Source organism: Ochotona curzoniae, unplaced genomic scaffold (genome assembly GCF_017591425.1).
Source record: "Ochotona curzoniae isolate NIBS_2020 unplaced genomic scaffold, NIBS_Ocur_1.0 scaffold_2587, whole genome shotgun sequence".
Classification (NCBI taxonomy): domain Eukaryota; kingdom Metazoa; phylum Chordata; class Mammalia; order Lagomorpha; family Ochotonidae; genus Ochotona; species Ochotona curzoniae.
In genome coordinates this window covers 25,445,170-25,461,043 of record NW_024467096.1, presented here as the reverse complement: position 1 = coordinate 25,461,043, position 15,874 = coordinate 25,445,170, and positions in this window count along the sequence as shown.

The window sequence follows — 15,874 nt, the reverse complement described above, 5'->3', positions numbered from 1 at the left end:
CCCAAATAAATTCGAATAAATGAGCACTTCCCTGCTGAGATTTTGTTATCATTCATTTAATTACTTTGTCAGCTTTTGCTGTAATGACAATTGTTTTTGCTTTTTAGTCAAAATAAAAAAAGGGAATTTCTTCAATAGCCTTATAACACTCCTGCACTAAAAATGTGACAGCAGACATCTCCGATTTCTCTCAGCAGTCTCTAAAGAAATTCTTAGAGACATGAAACATTTGGTGACCACATTGATTTTTTTATAAGTATTTGGATTTGGTTTTATTCTGACACCTTTCTCTATGTGTGTGCAGGACAAGTAGTTTCATTTGATAAGGATTGTGGAGAATACAGACTAGTTACATGCAGGGCTTAAGTGCCTTTTCCTGCTGACATTTTATTTATAAAACTTGTTATTGTTTTATAATCCTTTTTTGATTTCCAGATTCTGATCTTCTGATTTTAAAAATATATGGAATGATTCAGTTATAACGTTCCAATAAGAAAAATTTATTTAAAATTCTTATATTTGATTTTATTTTTGTATGATAATAATTAGGTCTGGATAACTCTTAGATAACTCCCGATAAATTCTGGAAAATAATTTTGATTTGGTGGTACTAAAGAATGCGAAATTAACTCTCTAATAAGCTCTAAAACATTTCTAAATACGTAAGTATTATCTTAAAGAAATGTGAAGGCATTGGAGGCGGGCATAAACCGCATATGTATATTATTTGTTCTCGTTGGCCATTGAAGCTACTATAAGTTATGTAGACCTTGTCTGCTGAGTGATTTATAGCATACTGATGATAGCTCATTCAGACCCATGTGTTGGTCTTGTGTAATTCCCCACACATGTACTAATATATTAGCAGTTATTCCTCAATAAAAGGTTAAGCCAAAGTTCTAAGAATTTTATGTTGAAATGAATAACAATGACTATTTTAAGAAAAAGCATGAACATACAGTAACAAAAACTCAGCAGATGAAGTGATAGCAAAGGGACCACTTTTAATGTCATTTTCAGGGTTAACTTCTGTACTAGGTAATATTTTAAAAAGAAATTTCGTATTTTTGATACATTCTTTCTTCAAATGCCTCACTTAGCAAATTAAGACACATGATAATGGTTTTTCTAAAAAAAAAATAATACCACCAGATAGTCATGATTAAACTTATGTTTGGACATCCATGGCTCTCATTAAAATGCATTCACTATCATGTGTAAATCTTAAGGTCTTTCAAGTTGTGTTGACTATTCTTAAATTCAGAAACAATTTCTTCTCTATTTGGCACACATGAAAAGCTTTGTAAGATGGATATTCTCTTGAAACTTCCTTTTATTGCATACACACATGCTGAGAGTCCTGACTTAATAGAAACAATGACATTTTATGGTCTGTTCATTTCTTGATGAATACAGGGGAATATATGCAGTTTGAAAGCTTGGAATAGCTTGTCAGAAGAATGAAAGAAGGAAGTAGATGAGGGAGAAAGAAAGGAAGTAAAACTTAGGTTTAAAATTACTTTTTCCTTAAGATCAGTTTAATAGAGATGTTTGATGTTTTAAAGAAATTTCAATAGATCTTGTTGATCATAATTTATCGGCCTTAAGAAAAGATCAATGCCATTTAAGAAGATAAAACAAATTTAATTCTTCATCCAATTCTTGGTCAAATTGGGTAACGTAACGAAAAGAAAATGTATAGTGTATATTTACATCTTTCTATCTAATCAACAGTGGAGTTTCTGGAGAATACTACAAGAATAATGGCCATCTCTCCTCCATAAAAGACAAGGTCAAACCACAACAATCAACTAGGACATCATAGAATTTTCCCGTATTAGGCCTAAAAATCAGTGATTCCAACTTTTTAAGTGAGAATATTGGGAATGATGTGCAGGTCTTTGTAGCTACATATGCTCACCAGTACCAAATAAGGACAGCAATTGAAAGACACGGCTTCAGTGTTGCACTTTCAATAGAAGAATTTTAATATTTAGTTGCTTGATATGCTGCTTTTTTACTATGGTGTTTCATCTTCTTATAGCTTAAAGCATGGCATTTCTGTATTCGAAAAAGTCTCAAATATATTTTGTGTAAATGATCATTATTTCTAGTTCAGCCATATTTTGAAGTAGTTCTTACTGCCTCCCTTATGGGAGAATTACCTTGGATACCTGTTTGTAAACATTTATTTTCAGAAAATAGTCAACTTCATACTCAGAACAACCTCTCTCTGTACTACACAGGATATTCCCCCCAGTTACTGCAACTCCCCTTCAATTTTCCCTCTCATTACTATTCTTCCTTGTTACCAAGGGAATGAAATCTCTAAGCATATTCTTAGAAAATGATCTACCCAGTGCTTTGAACGTGGGATTTCTCTCTTCACCAGGACAGTTAGAAGCTATTGAATGCCAATCAAACAATGAGGGCAATGAGTTACTCCTTAGACAAAGGATGCACCCCATATGCCAGCTACCATTGTGTGTATAGGCCCTCATGCCTAATATGTGACTTATATATGACTTATCCACTAAAATACAACTATTGCACATCTTCGATGAGATTCACACTTACGCTAATTCAGATCACACTGCATCCTCTGCACTGTAGCAAATGATTGCAAAATTCTCTTCGCTACCTATTTTATTTGTCTCAAAGTATCAAACACAAGACAGTATTTGTTTGGTTCAAAGCAATATTACTAGAATTTGATTACTCCATATACGTGACATAATCTCTCCCAATTAAGAATATGTACATATCTGATGACATAACTATGACAACACAAATGAGGGGATATGAGATTTCCATCTCCATGGTCATCTAACCTTGCACCATATCTGATTCCTTAATAAGCTATTGCATCCCCAGTGTGTGGTAGTGAACCCTGGCACTGAACATGACCATGGGTCTGGAATTCTAACAACAGCTAGCTACATTGTTAAATTGCTTAGCACTTCCTTCCTATTTCAAGTATTCTTTTTTTTCTTGATGTTCTAAAACTGTCAGTGAAGTTGTTTTCATATATTTGAAAACATTGCTATATTTTCCTGTGTCTTTCTCTCTTCAAACCTATGATTTTCATTTCAAAACAACATAACTTTGCCATTTCAATCATTATTCTTCTAATATCCACCTAAGCCTAGATTTCATAAGAAGTGTAATGTCTACATTGACTAAACTAAGGATGCATATTTACTCTGAGCCTACTTTAGTATTACCATCAACTTTCTCACTGTAGGATCTAGCTTTGCTTCAGTATAACTTACAGTGTTACATATTTAGTGCTCACACCTTACTAGTAATTGAGACTTACTTCTTAAAACCTAAAATTTCTGTATATGTGCTATTTAAAAAGTTCTACTTTCAATCTGCCACTCATTATTACAGTTTTCCTAGTGTCCAAGAAACTAAATATTATTCAATTCTTTTTCATTTTACTTCATCAGCACACTGTTCCAGCCTAGAGCCGAGCATCCTATGTCCTTTAGAGTAATGATAAACTTCTTGTCCTACTTTATCAGAGTCTTCAGCTACACATAACCTGCAAAACCAGGCTGCAGACAAAGCCACAGATTAACAACAGTTCCGATAGGATGCAAACACAGAGAAAGGAATGAAATTCACTGCGCACTTACTATCAGCCAGATTCTGCATTGCAGCCTCAAACCACTGTACTCCACTCCAGAAAAAACTATTAATACACGTGTTGTTCTTGGTCATTATAAAATTTAAGTCTTTTCACTTATGTAGTTATTTTAAGAGGAATATAAAACTATCTTCTGGCTAATTCCACAAACACATGTGGTGGTTGAGATTGGATTTGGTCAAAGTAGGAGAACCAATCCAGAGCTCCAACTGATTGGCAGGAACCGAATTTCATGAATCATCACTGCCGCCCCCTACCATCTACAAGAGCACTCAGGATCCAGAGCAAGGATTATGCCTCGGCACCCAATGTTGAATTTGCTATTTTAACTAATATGTTACATACTACTTACTCCTACCTGATGGGCAGTTTGAATGCTAAGCTGTGTACCTGACCCTAGCATCTTTTGAATGTGCATCACAGGAGATAGTAATGGTGAGTCAAGTATTTAGCTATACACAGAGAAAATCCTCTATTGAGTTTCTGGCTTCTGGCTTGTATCTATTCAGAGCCATTGCGAGCATCTAGACAACAAATTAATAATGGTTAGGGTACTTACCTTTCTCTTGGCTATTCCTAAGAGGGTGGCAGCATGTCCTGATAAACTCCCTATAAAAATTAAGCCAAATAAATTAAAACTGTAAGTGTGAAAATCAAGTTTTAAGTCTCTTAAAAATTATTACACCCTTGAAGAAGAGAACAATATATTGAGCAAGACATAAAATGGCATTAAAATAAAACAGCATGGCCAGAATTGTGGCATAGTTCAGAAAGCCGCTACCTGCTATGCTGAAATCATTTATCATGCCAGTTCACACTTCCCATCCAGCTGTTCTTGAATGGACTGAGAAAAGCAGTAAATGGTGGCCAGCAGCCTGGGCTCCTGCCACCCACATGGGTGACTCTAACGCAGCTCTGGACTCCTGACTTTGGTCTGCTGCAACAGTGAAAGTCACAGCCATCTGAGAAGGGAACCAACAGACAAAAGATCTCTCTCTTTCTCTCCCCCTCCCTCCCTCTCTTTCTCTCTCTCTTCCTATCCCTCCATGTAACTTTGACATTCAAATAAATACCTTCCAAAACAATTAAGAAAGGAAAAAGTAAGAAGTTGGAATTAAGATCATAATACATCTTTTTTTTTAAATTGATGACAAACAATATATAAAAGTTTAGTTTAAAAGTGAGACAGAAAATGCCTATAAAATAAGGAAAATACAAACCCATAAAATATGAGCTAACAAAATATTGCAATCCAAATGTTTGTTTTTTCATTCACTTTAATTCTCAAAAGATAATATCACAAAGACTAAGAATATGGACATAAACCCACAAAAAATTAAGATGACATAAGATGCAATTTTTCTGAAATAAAAGTGGCTAAGTAGCATTTGGACTACAATGCAACCTATGAAATAACATACAAATTAGAAAATTTGCTTCAATAACAGTGAAGAATTAAAAACAAAAGAAACAATTTCAAATGAAAATTATGCTGAATTAAATGTAAGACTTAAGAATGATTACATTGACCTGGAAAAATCCTGTAGAGAAATAGGAGACTAAAAGGAGAAATGTCCAAACATAAAAAGAAGGAAGAGGGATTGGATCCTGTGAGATAAAGAATTCAAATATCTGTAAGAGACAAACATACATATATGGACAGTTCAAAAGCCAAAATATAATAAACAAGATGGTGGCATGATGAAGTGAAATCTAAAATATAAGCAAGTTTCCATCAGGTACTTTTATTTAGAATAGTCCGGCACAACATAGGGAAAACATACTGTATCTAAGAAGGGTTAAAAAAAAAAGAGAGAGAGAGAGAGAGAAAGACTCCAAGATACATTCTAATAAGATTATTGAATATCAAAAGACAATCCATGGGCAATTCAGGTAAAAGACTAAGTCCTTAAAAGAGAAACTCTTTCATAATATTATCATTATATATGAATGATATAAATTATCAGCATACTTCAAGGCAGTGCTTTATGCAAGAAGAAACTAAAGTAGCATATGTAAGGTACTCAAGAAGATATAAGCCAAACATTGTGTTAATGCCCAGCCACAAACTAACTTTACAGTGAATATATAGGCCACAGACAAAAAGCTCGTAATCCTCAATATTTTATAGAATATCATTATTCCTTAAAAGTGTATGAGCAATGACCTTCAAACCAGGAGAATGATGACTTTAATCTAAGGACTGATGATAAGCACTGAATGAACATCTTCTCAGAAAGTCACAGCTACTTGAATATTGCAAAGAGGAAGGTACAGAGTAAAACAGCTACACACTAAGTGCTGTACAACACATTTTTACTTAGGTGTTTTGCGCAATGTTCTCACTAAATGATGTACTAGCTCAAACATGTGTTTCATGTGAATTTTCTATGTGTGTACCATTGTGTCATATTTAACAATAAAATACATGATCACATGTGCTTTGACAACATAAACGACTATAAGGAGTATGAGAGCATTAGGGAAATTACATGCAAAATTTTTCATTACTTTTAATAACTAGATTTGTTGTTGTGCTAGAAGTGTTGCTACTCTGAGGTCATTTTCTACATAACATCCAATACAGTCCATGAAGTATATTTTGATATACGGATTCTACTATTGCCTCGATCTTCAAGTACCTTAAGCTGTGGTGAAAGGAAGGATATTCTGAAGCAACCTAAGAATCAGTTTAGTAAAAATTTTGTTTTGGATTTTAAAATGAAAATATCAGAATGAATGCCGAAGAAATGTTATGCCAACAAGGACTAAGCCTGGTACAATGAGCATTTCTAGAACCCAGAGTATAATCTTAAGATTTCTCACTTTAATACATACACCACAGACTCATAATCATACACAGAGAGACGTATGAAGAGTAACTTCAATTGATTTAAAAAGACTAAAATTCTTAGCAATAATCATCAAAAAGAAAATATATTTGTCACCTTTAAAGGGTAACCAGAATACACTTCGTGGAGTTAAAAACAATAAAGATGAGTTTGCCCTGCCATTTCTATGAAGTTTGGAACTAGTTAAATAATAGGTGAAACTATACTTTTAGTGGAAAGATACTTATAAAAAAGGAATGGTGTTAGATTTTGACCTTGTCATTTGAGTGAATTAGTTTTTAAAAATTATTTATTTGAGAGGCAGATCAGCAGAGAAAGGAAGTGTTAGAGAGAAATCTTCCACTCCCTGGTTCACTGCCCAAATTGCTACGGCAGTCATTGTTGGGGTAGACTGAAGCCAGGAGCCAGGAGCTCCATTGTGGTCTCCCACATGACGGGACAGTTCTCAATATCTTGACGAACTGCTCTGCCTTCTTAGGTGCATGAACAGGAAGCTAGGTGCAGACGGCGATAGCCAGGACTCGAAAATGCCATTCTAATAGGGGGTTCTAGCATGCAGGATTGCACCACAACATTGACCAAGGGAATCCAGCCACTATTCACTGACAGTTCATAATATCCCCAAAGTAGAAACAATTCGACATCACATGACTCTGGAATAAAAGGAAATGTGCAAAGTTCACCTGTGACAGTTATCTCAGAATTCACCGCCTCTGATAAAGGTTCCACCAAAAAATACAGAGAAGTACACACCAAGAACAAAGAACAAAGGAAGTGGCTAAAACACAGACAAAATGAACGAAATTCAGACTAGTGTAAGTTTTCCCAAATATCCGCAAATAAATGACCAATTTCTTTAGTAAATACATTGTAAGAAAATATGGTAAGAAAATATGCAGATTAAAGAAAGACTTTCTCGGGAAGTTATCTTGGATAATAAGACCATAAAAAAGTGAAGTATGTGACAAGCTTCCCGTGAGTATCTGTCGGAATGAGGAACTCTGATTGATGTGCTACACTTGAAAGATTTGGGGGAAACTTCGCAAAGTAATGTTTGTTATCATCTAAGTCTTTTTCCATAGTACTTCCACTTTGATGGTGTATTTGATTACACGTTTATTTTATGAGATGTTTTTGTACCTATGATATCTTCCAATAAAATCAATGGGACTATAATCAAATAACATATGAATATGTTTCAGATTTAAACATTTGGGTTAACTCATTGCAAGGGCCTACCAATCACCCAATAAAAATACATGGAGAAAATGCCAAGATGTCATTAAGATTTATTATGAAAAAAAAAAAGATTTATTATGACAAAGAATCAGGACAGCAGGGGATAAAAGAATAAAAGTTTCTAAGTAAGGGATTTTCAACATCAGTTCTCTAAGTAGAAGCTACTGAATAAATGCCATCATAATCTGCAGAGAGAGTTATAATCCACTTAGAATTATGCATTCAGTAGAACGCCAGTATAGCTTCATGGAGGCACAGATTCAGGAGAGAAACTGTAAGACTACACACACTATTTCCACCCCTGGAGAACAGCTCTAGGTATGAGCTGGGAACCTCAGTGAAGATACCAGTAGAACAAAACACAAATGGATAGAGCAGCTACTGTGTGTCATCATGCCAAAAGAAAATAATCGGAATGAATTTTTAAAATTTGAGCCGAAGTTGAGAAGGATGTGCAAAACCAAACAATAAGCAAAATTATCATTGCTATAGCAGAGAAAAACAAAAAGTACTGTATCAAATGGAATGTAGTTCTTGAGTATATGTTTGTGCAGCTAAATGGGAGTACATTTAAGAGCTAATTGTAACAAACAGAAAGCTTGGATCAAAGGACGTTTTCATTTTTTAAACAATTTCCTGATTTTTTTCATTGATGTTGTATAGACTTACCTTTCCTCCAACAGTGTATTAAAGTACCTTTTTTCTGCCCTGTAGCCAAAATATGTGATTATCAATGTTTTTATCTTTTCCATTTTAATAGAAATGGAATGTCATTATTGTATTAATTTGCATTTTTAAATTGATGTAAAACATCTTATGCTTATAAGTCACTGTATTTCTTTTTTATATTAATTGTATTCATTTACTTTGTATATTTTTCTATTTGTTTATTAATCTCTTCTTATGGAATTACAAGAACTCTCCATAGATAAATAAAATCAGTACTTTTTGTCATGTGTGCTGTAAATAATTTTGCTCCAATTTTAATTTCATGCTATTCTGTACTAAGGAGAATGTGTGTGCTCTCTTAATTGTATGTATCAAGGTTTCCTATGTGTTTTCTGGATTTTCTTTCTTGTTATTAAGAACTTTCCCACCTTAAGATTTTTTTAAAGGTTACTCAGATATCATCTGTATTGGCTGCTTCCTTATTTATGCTTAAATCTTTTATTTATTAAGTCTTTGACTCATCTGAAATTTATATTGACATAGCAGGTAAGATGTGAATTGGGTTTATTTTTTCCAGATAAATCAAGATTTTAATACAATTTGTACTGAGTAACATGAGTTTAACTGTAATTTAAGAGCTTTTCATATTCAGCCACTGAAATCTACCAAATTATAGAGGAGCAAGATTTTTGCAAAAGCACATGGTTCCTACTTTTATTTATCTTCTTAATTATATGCTTATCACTGAAATTCATTTGCCATTCTAGTAGGTAATATCCAATCCCAAGTGCTTTAAAGAAACATAAAAATTATCTCACCTTGAAAGAGAAGGCCTTCTGACTTGTGATCCCACAGTATTCATTGGGACTCTCATGGGACTTTCAATTGTAAAACATATTCTTACTTAGAAACCATACTTAGGTGTGATTCTATACTACAGTAGCTTAAGAATAACAGTTTTGCTAAGTTCTATAATCAGGAGGAAGTCAATGAAAAGAAAAGAAAAGAAATGCAACCATTTTGATATAGGTTTTAGCCAGGAATAAACAACCACAGTGTACCTTCACTTGCTGATGGACATGCATGCTTAAACCAAATGCCTAAAAACATTTTTATGCAGGATTTCAAGGGTTTGCTACCAAGGAAGGTATCTGAAAAAAGTAAGAGTTGTCTTGGCACCCAAATACTGTTATTTTTTGTTGTTGTTGTTGTTTGTTTCTTTGTTTTGCTTTGTCTTTCTATTGGAAAGGCAGATTTACAGAGAAGGAGAAGTAGAAAGATCTTCAATCCACTTGAACACTCCCCAAATGGCTGCAATGACTGGAGCTGAGCTGGTCTGAATTCGGAGGACAGGAACCAGGAGCTTCTCTGGGTCTCTTGGGTCAGGGGCCCAAGGCTTTGGGCCATCTTCTGCTTCCTTTCCAGGTCACAAACCAGGAGCTGGAGGGGAAGTGAAGGGGATGGGGATTCTGGTGCTTATAGATGGAGAATCGGCCAAATTCTGCTGCTCTCCCAGTCACATTATCAGGAATCTGGATTGGAACCAGAACTTGAACTTAACCTCTAAAATGACAGACCAGCAATCCCAAATTGCAACTTAACCTCCACTGCTGCAATTTTGGACAGTGCAATAGCTATTTTCTTCATCCGTTGCCCAAGATCTCTGATGCATATGTGCTTTTTGATCACTAATTTTGATGTTGGTTTTTGGGTTCCATATTCTTCTGGATAACTAATTTCTCGCAGCTATTTTACTATAAGCTTTAAAGAATGTACGCACTGCTATAAGCTGAGAAAGCATGAAAAAACTAAAAGGAAATTTCTTTAAAAGTTTCTACATTAGAGTTGAAGAAAGATTAACAAACTAGTTTCATTTGGAATCTAGCAATGCTTTGCAGAATGCATCCACATCATGTTTTTTTTTTAGATTTATTTTTATTATTTTTTCATTGGAAAGGCGGATATACAGAGAGGAGAGACAGAGAGGAAGATCTTCCGTTCGATGATTCACTCCCCAAGTGAGCGCAACGGGCCGATACTATGCCAATCCGAAGCCAGGAGCCTCTTCCGGGTCTCCCACGCGGGTGCACGTTCCCAAAGCTTTGGGCCGTCTTCGACTGCTTTCCCAGGCCACATCATGTTTTAAAAAGTGCTGAAAGCTGGGGCATGAGTCATGCTATAGGAAACTGAGCTCTCACGTGTAGTACTGGTATTTCAAATGGGTACCAGTTTGTGTCCCAGATGCTCCACTTCTGATCTAGTTCCCTGCTAATAGCCTGGGACAGTTGCAGAAGGTGTCCCAAGTCCTTGGATCCTTATAGCTACATTAGAGACCCATAAGTAGCTCCTGGATCCTGGCTTTGGATTGGCACAGGCCTTTCCACTGGGGCCATTTTAGGAATAAACCAGCAAACGGAAGATTAATATCTTTATCTCTCTCTTTCTGTCTGTAACTTTGCTACTTACAGAACCTGGGTCAGGTAAAAACTTGACTGTGTCATCTAAGCTGTTATATAAATCCCATTTAATCATCTGTTTTGCTATACCAATGTCAAGGCTTCAGTCTCTTTGACTTCAGTAGTATTACTCAGCCCATATTTGGAAAAAAATTACATGCTCAGACACTGAAAATTCCCGAACTTTTCTACTTCCATATTGTTTTTATTCAATTCTTCCTGTTTTTTAAATCTACCAATTTATTCTCTCCCTTGTTCTATGTACATGTGTTGGTTTCCAAAAGTGAAATAAGTGTGATCATGTGACATACCAGCAATAGGAAATGAAATGCAAAACAACAGCAAGGAGCACTTGCTCCTTAAATACCTATCCAATTAAAAAAAAACACTAGATAACTATTCTTAAACATATATTTGATTATATATTGACCATAGGCGATAATTGAAGGCATGTGTAAATAGGTAGTACAAGCAAAGAAAATTTTTTCATTCCTAGTTGAATTTGAGAAAGATTCAAATTAAGCAAAGAGCAACAAAATGTTTGCATGTTCTCATTTGGGTAATGAAATTGGTAATAGGAAATAGATAAACAAAATTTATGACTTTTGGAAATGCTCAATATTAAAATCCTTAAAGAGTAACTAGGTAGAGGTATTCAGATGATGAAAAAATGAGTCCAGAAATTCTGCAAGAAAGAATGTAAATCAGAATACAGAGCTGAGTGTTTCTGTTCATATAATGAAACAACGAAACAGTTTATCAGGAAGGGAAATTTCATTTGATTTACAGTTCTGCACGTTTTAGACTATGATGTCTACATATGCCTGCTTCTTCATGATGGGCTTGTGCTGCTTAATGTAAGGGGGAAATAGACAACAGCTCACTCTTAAGAGAGCTGGTGTATACCAAGGAGAATAGAACTCATTCCAACAAGATAGGATTTATCTAGTCGCCTGGCTTCTACCCCCTTGACCCAAACACCTCCTGCTAGACCCTGCCTTTCAGTGCTGCCAAATCAGTTGTGCTTGGAAGACAAACTACATGAAAAAGTATTTTCCTGTAATATGTGCTTAGGACAAGAACATAACTGTGAAAAGGCATAAACAGAGTGTCCTTAAATGCCCAAAGAAGCCAAACCCAAGCCTCCAGGTGGATGCTGGGTTGGTCATAAATATATTTCAGTTGAGAAAGAAATGTTCTTGAGGCAATAATTAAGATGGAAATGTCATTTGGAATTTACTTATCACTTCAAAGGTATTAGCCCATTGGATCCTCACAGCAATCTTATGAGGCAAATAAGACAAAGATATTTGTTTTTAGATAGTATCATAAAATCACTAGTGTCATACTGATGTTTATTTCCATCTACTTTCAAAGCTATACATGTGATTTTCAACGTGCTCCACCTTTTATTCTGCTAAGCAGTGTGTTTAGGTGCTTCCCAGACACAGACATTCAGGATTATTCATCAAAAGCATACCAAGAGGAGTGAAGAATCCATAACTCATGCAAACAACACAATTCATTTTTTCGCACAGACAGAGCATAATTGCTCTGAGAAAGGAAAAGAACATTTGTTTATTATCAAATTCATTAACAAATGTATTTGTGTAAATTGAATTCAATTAGTTGATGTTATCACAAAGAATTTTATCACAAATATTTTAGCACAAATAATCATAGAACCACATTAGGCAAAGCATGTTAAGAAAAAGGCATTTGAATGAGCCACTCTAAACCTTCTCCAGAAAGTCTCTCACAGAGAATTTAGGAGATTTCAATATTGTGTTTAATATCCAACTGACAGGCTTTAAAAAATCTCAGAGCTTAAAAATCACACACCACAATGGAAGAGTCTCTGGGGCTATATTTAGACGCTGTTAAATCACTTGGAATGATTTGGTCAGAACAAAAGAAGGGTAACTGAGAGAGCGCCCAGGTAAATCAGGTTAGGAGCTCCACATTTTTCACCATTACTATTCCCACTTTAGTTCTCTCCTTTTGATTTATTGGAGGCTGTTCTGATGCATTTCTATGAATAATTCATCAGTCAAAGTCACGAGAAACAATGTTGGTCCAGCTTCATATGAATAGCAGGGCCTGAGGTTGATTTCATAAATGACTGAGCTTGTACTGGGATTCACTTTGACTCATCATTTGGTCCTCCAGCATCATTTATCACAATAGGAACGCTATTCTTTTACAGCTGTTAGGACTTTTTTTTTCCACAATGCAACATTTTTTGACAAAAATTTTTATCAGGTTTTCAGTGGCTTAATAACACAGGAATGATCAACTTGGTCTGAAAGCACACCTCTTCAGCTCATGGCTAAGAGCCTGTAGCATAACTGAGAGCTTGTTAGAGGAAATTTCCCATTAACCCACTATATCAGAATCTGTGTAAGTTCTACTGATGGCTTCTATCACATTACATGTCTAGAAGCTCTGATCTGGACTACAGAAATGCCAGAAATTGCATTTTAATTTTATTTCCTTAGCAAGTTCCTAGAAACTGTGTTTTTGACATTAGAGTTTTCAGATCCTTTACCAGAAATAGCCAAAATTCCAAAATATTTCCAGTGTCAATATCCTAGCACAGAACGTACCGTTTGAACAAACAAACCTCATTCTGTTTGTTAACACACTGCCCTTTTAATTCAACTAAATTTTATTTTGTTTAAATTTGTTGAAATCCTAATAAAGGGAGAGGGCACATCTGATAGAAATAATAATTCGGGCTGCGTGGAATGCTTCACAGGCAATTTGTGTCTGTGGTTCCATTTCATAGGCAATAATTTTGATTACTGAATGTATGATTCTAACTAATTTATATAAATAATCATTCATTCATGAAAAGCAGATAAACTGTGGCAGTTAAATAAATTGCTGAAAATTTTACTAACTGCCCTTCTTAACTCAGAAAATTTGAGTGTGACTTTTCTTGTGGACGGAGGGGAAAAATTTGGCCACAAGCTGGAGTACACCTCAGCCTGTCCCTGGGGCCACCTTTCTTTTCTATCCACAATCAGCTACTGATCCTGACCATGTTCATTGCTTTCCACAGTCGCCTCATTACATTAAGCTCCATGACTCATTCCAAAAAATGACATAAAGCTAACCCTTCATCTTGAATATGAGAAAATTGAGTCTTATACGGGTTAAAGAATTTTGCCATGACTCATAACCTGCCAGTAATTGAACAAGAATTCATACCCAGATCTTTCTGTGTCCACAATCCATGTATATTTCTCCTTTCTACACTTGATCTTTAGCCAAAAGGCTGAGAAGCGATTGTTTCTCATTTCTAAACCAATGCAGCCTGCCAGCATAGGAAGTTACAAAATTCAAAAAGTTATTAACACTTATAAAAAGATTCTTTTCTTTTACTTGAGAGGTTTGGTGGTTAAGAGGTAGAAACACACTCACAGCTGCCTATTGATTTCCCAAACTCTTGAAATATCTGAGATTAGAGTGAGGAATGAAATGCAGGTCTCCCACACAGGGGGCAGAAACCCAACCTTGTAAGCCATCACCAGTGCCCCCCAGAGGCTTCACTTACAGGAAGCTGGAGTCAGGAGCCGGGGCCAGGATTTGAACTCAGCTTTCCATACAAGACACAGACGTCTTCACTGCTAGTCTAAATGTTTACTTCCGTGAAAGAATCTTTGACAAAAATAAAGCACTTGTCTTAGTACACTGTATGCTGCTATGCTAAAACCCATAGTATTTCCTAAGAATAGGGATTTGTTGTATTCTAGGGGCTATACATTTCAAGATCAAGATATCTACAGATTCAGTGTCTGGCAAGAGTTGATTCTTGCTATATGGTGCCTTCTAGGTAGACTCCCATGGCTGAAGACAGGAAGAGGCAGCAAGGGCACATTGTGTTCAGATGGTAGAATGAAGAGAGGGACCTCATACACTCAAGCCCTTTCATAAGGGTTGTGATCCATTAATGACAGTGTTCTCGCGATGTAATCACATCCCCAAAGATTCTGCCACTTCAATGTCTATGCAGTAGATACTGATTCTTTGAAGATGAATTTTGGAAACATTCAGTCCAAAGCAATGCTACAGAAAGTTATGGTTGTGCTATTTTAATTAACATCATTCTTCTGGATTACCAAAAGAAAATATCTCAGTTTCTACCTTAAAAAATTATAGCAGCCTGGCTATGACTGCTATGATTATTCCTCCTGCAACAAAAAATGAAGAAATTTTTATACATATTCAACAACTTAAGCTCCAGCACAGATAGTCACGACGAGTTGAATTTTGTAAGAGGTATACATATGAATAAAACAAACTATAGTTGTTAGGTACAGAGCTACTTTTAAACCAAGAAGCAGGAGAAGTGATTGAGGGGAATGCTGACAAGAAAAGTCGGAATGCTAAGAACATCAAGATTAAAAATGAGCAGAAACTATGGCAACACATCCCAATGCTGACAAAAAAAAAAAGTTCCAAGCATAGGCATAGAACCATGAAAATGAACTTGTGAAACATGTTGCACTAAAGTTGCTGCATTTTGGAGGGAAATGATCCTTTCAAGGCACAACAGAAAACAGCAGGGAGATTTGTCCTTGTAACTGAAAGTCTTTGGTGTTGAGCTTTTCCAACATACATATATTACCTTGATTTTTTTTCATTTACATTATATTATACTTGACAGAAAGAGGTGTGTTGGAGTGTAGAACAAAAAAAAAAATTTGATGGCATAAGGTTTTCCACTTCAGTGCGCTAATTAGAGGCACCTATTGTGAAAAGCAACGGCTGGAAAAGACAGAAGGTTTCCAACAAAAGCAATGTGTTCCAAGGAAATGGGATCTGGCTTGCCCTTAAATGATGCATTAGAGTTCACTAGGTGGGAGAGAGAATCTGAGGAGAGTTAGAACTATTTGTCATTGCCATCATGCCTCTTTACCTGACCCAGTTTGCCTGAGCAGAATTGTGCTAACAATCCTGGAACATCTCTGGCACGATGAGTACATATCACCTTGGTTAAG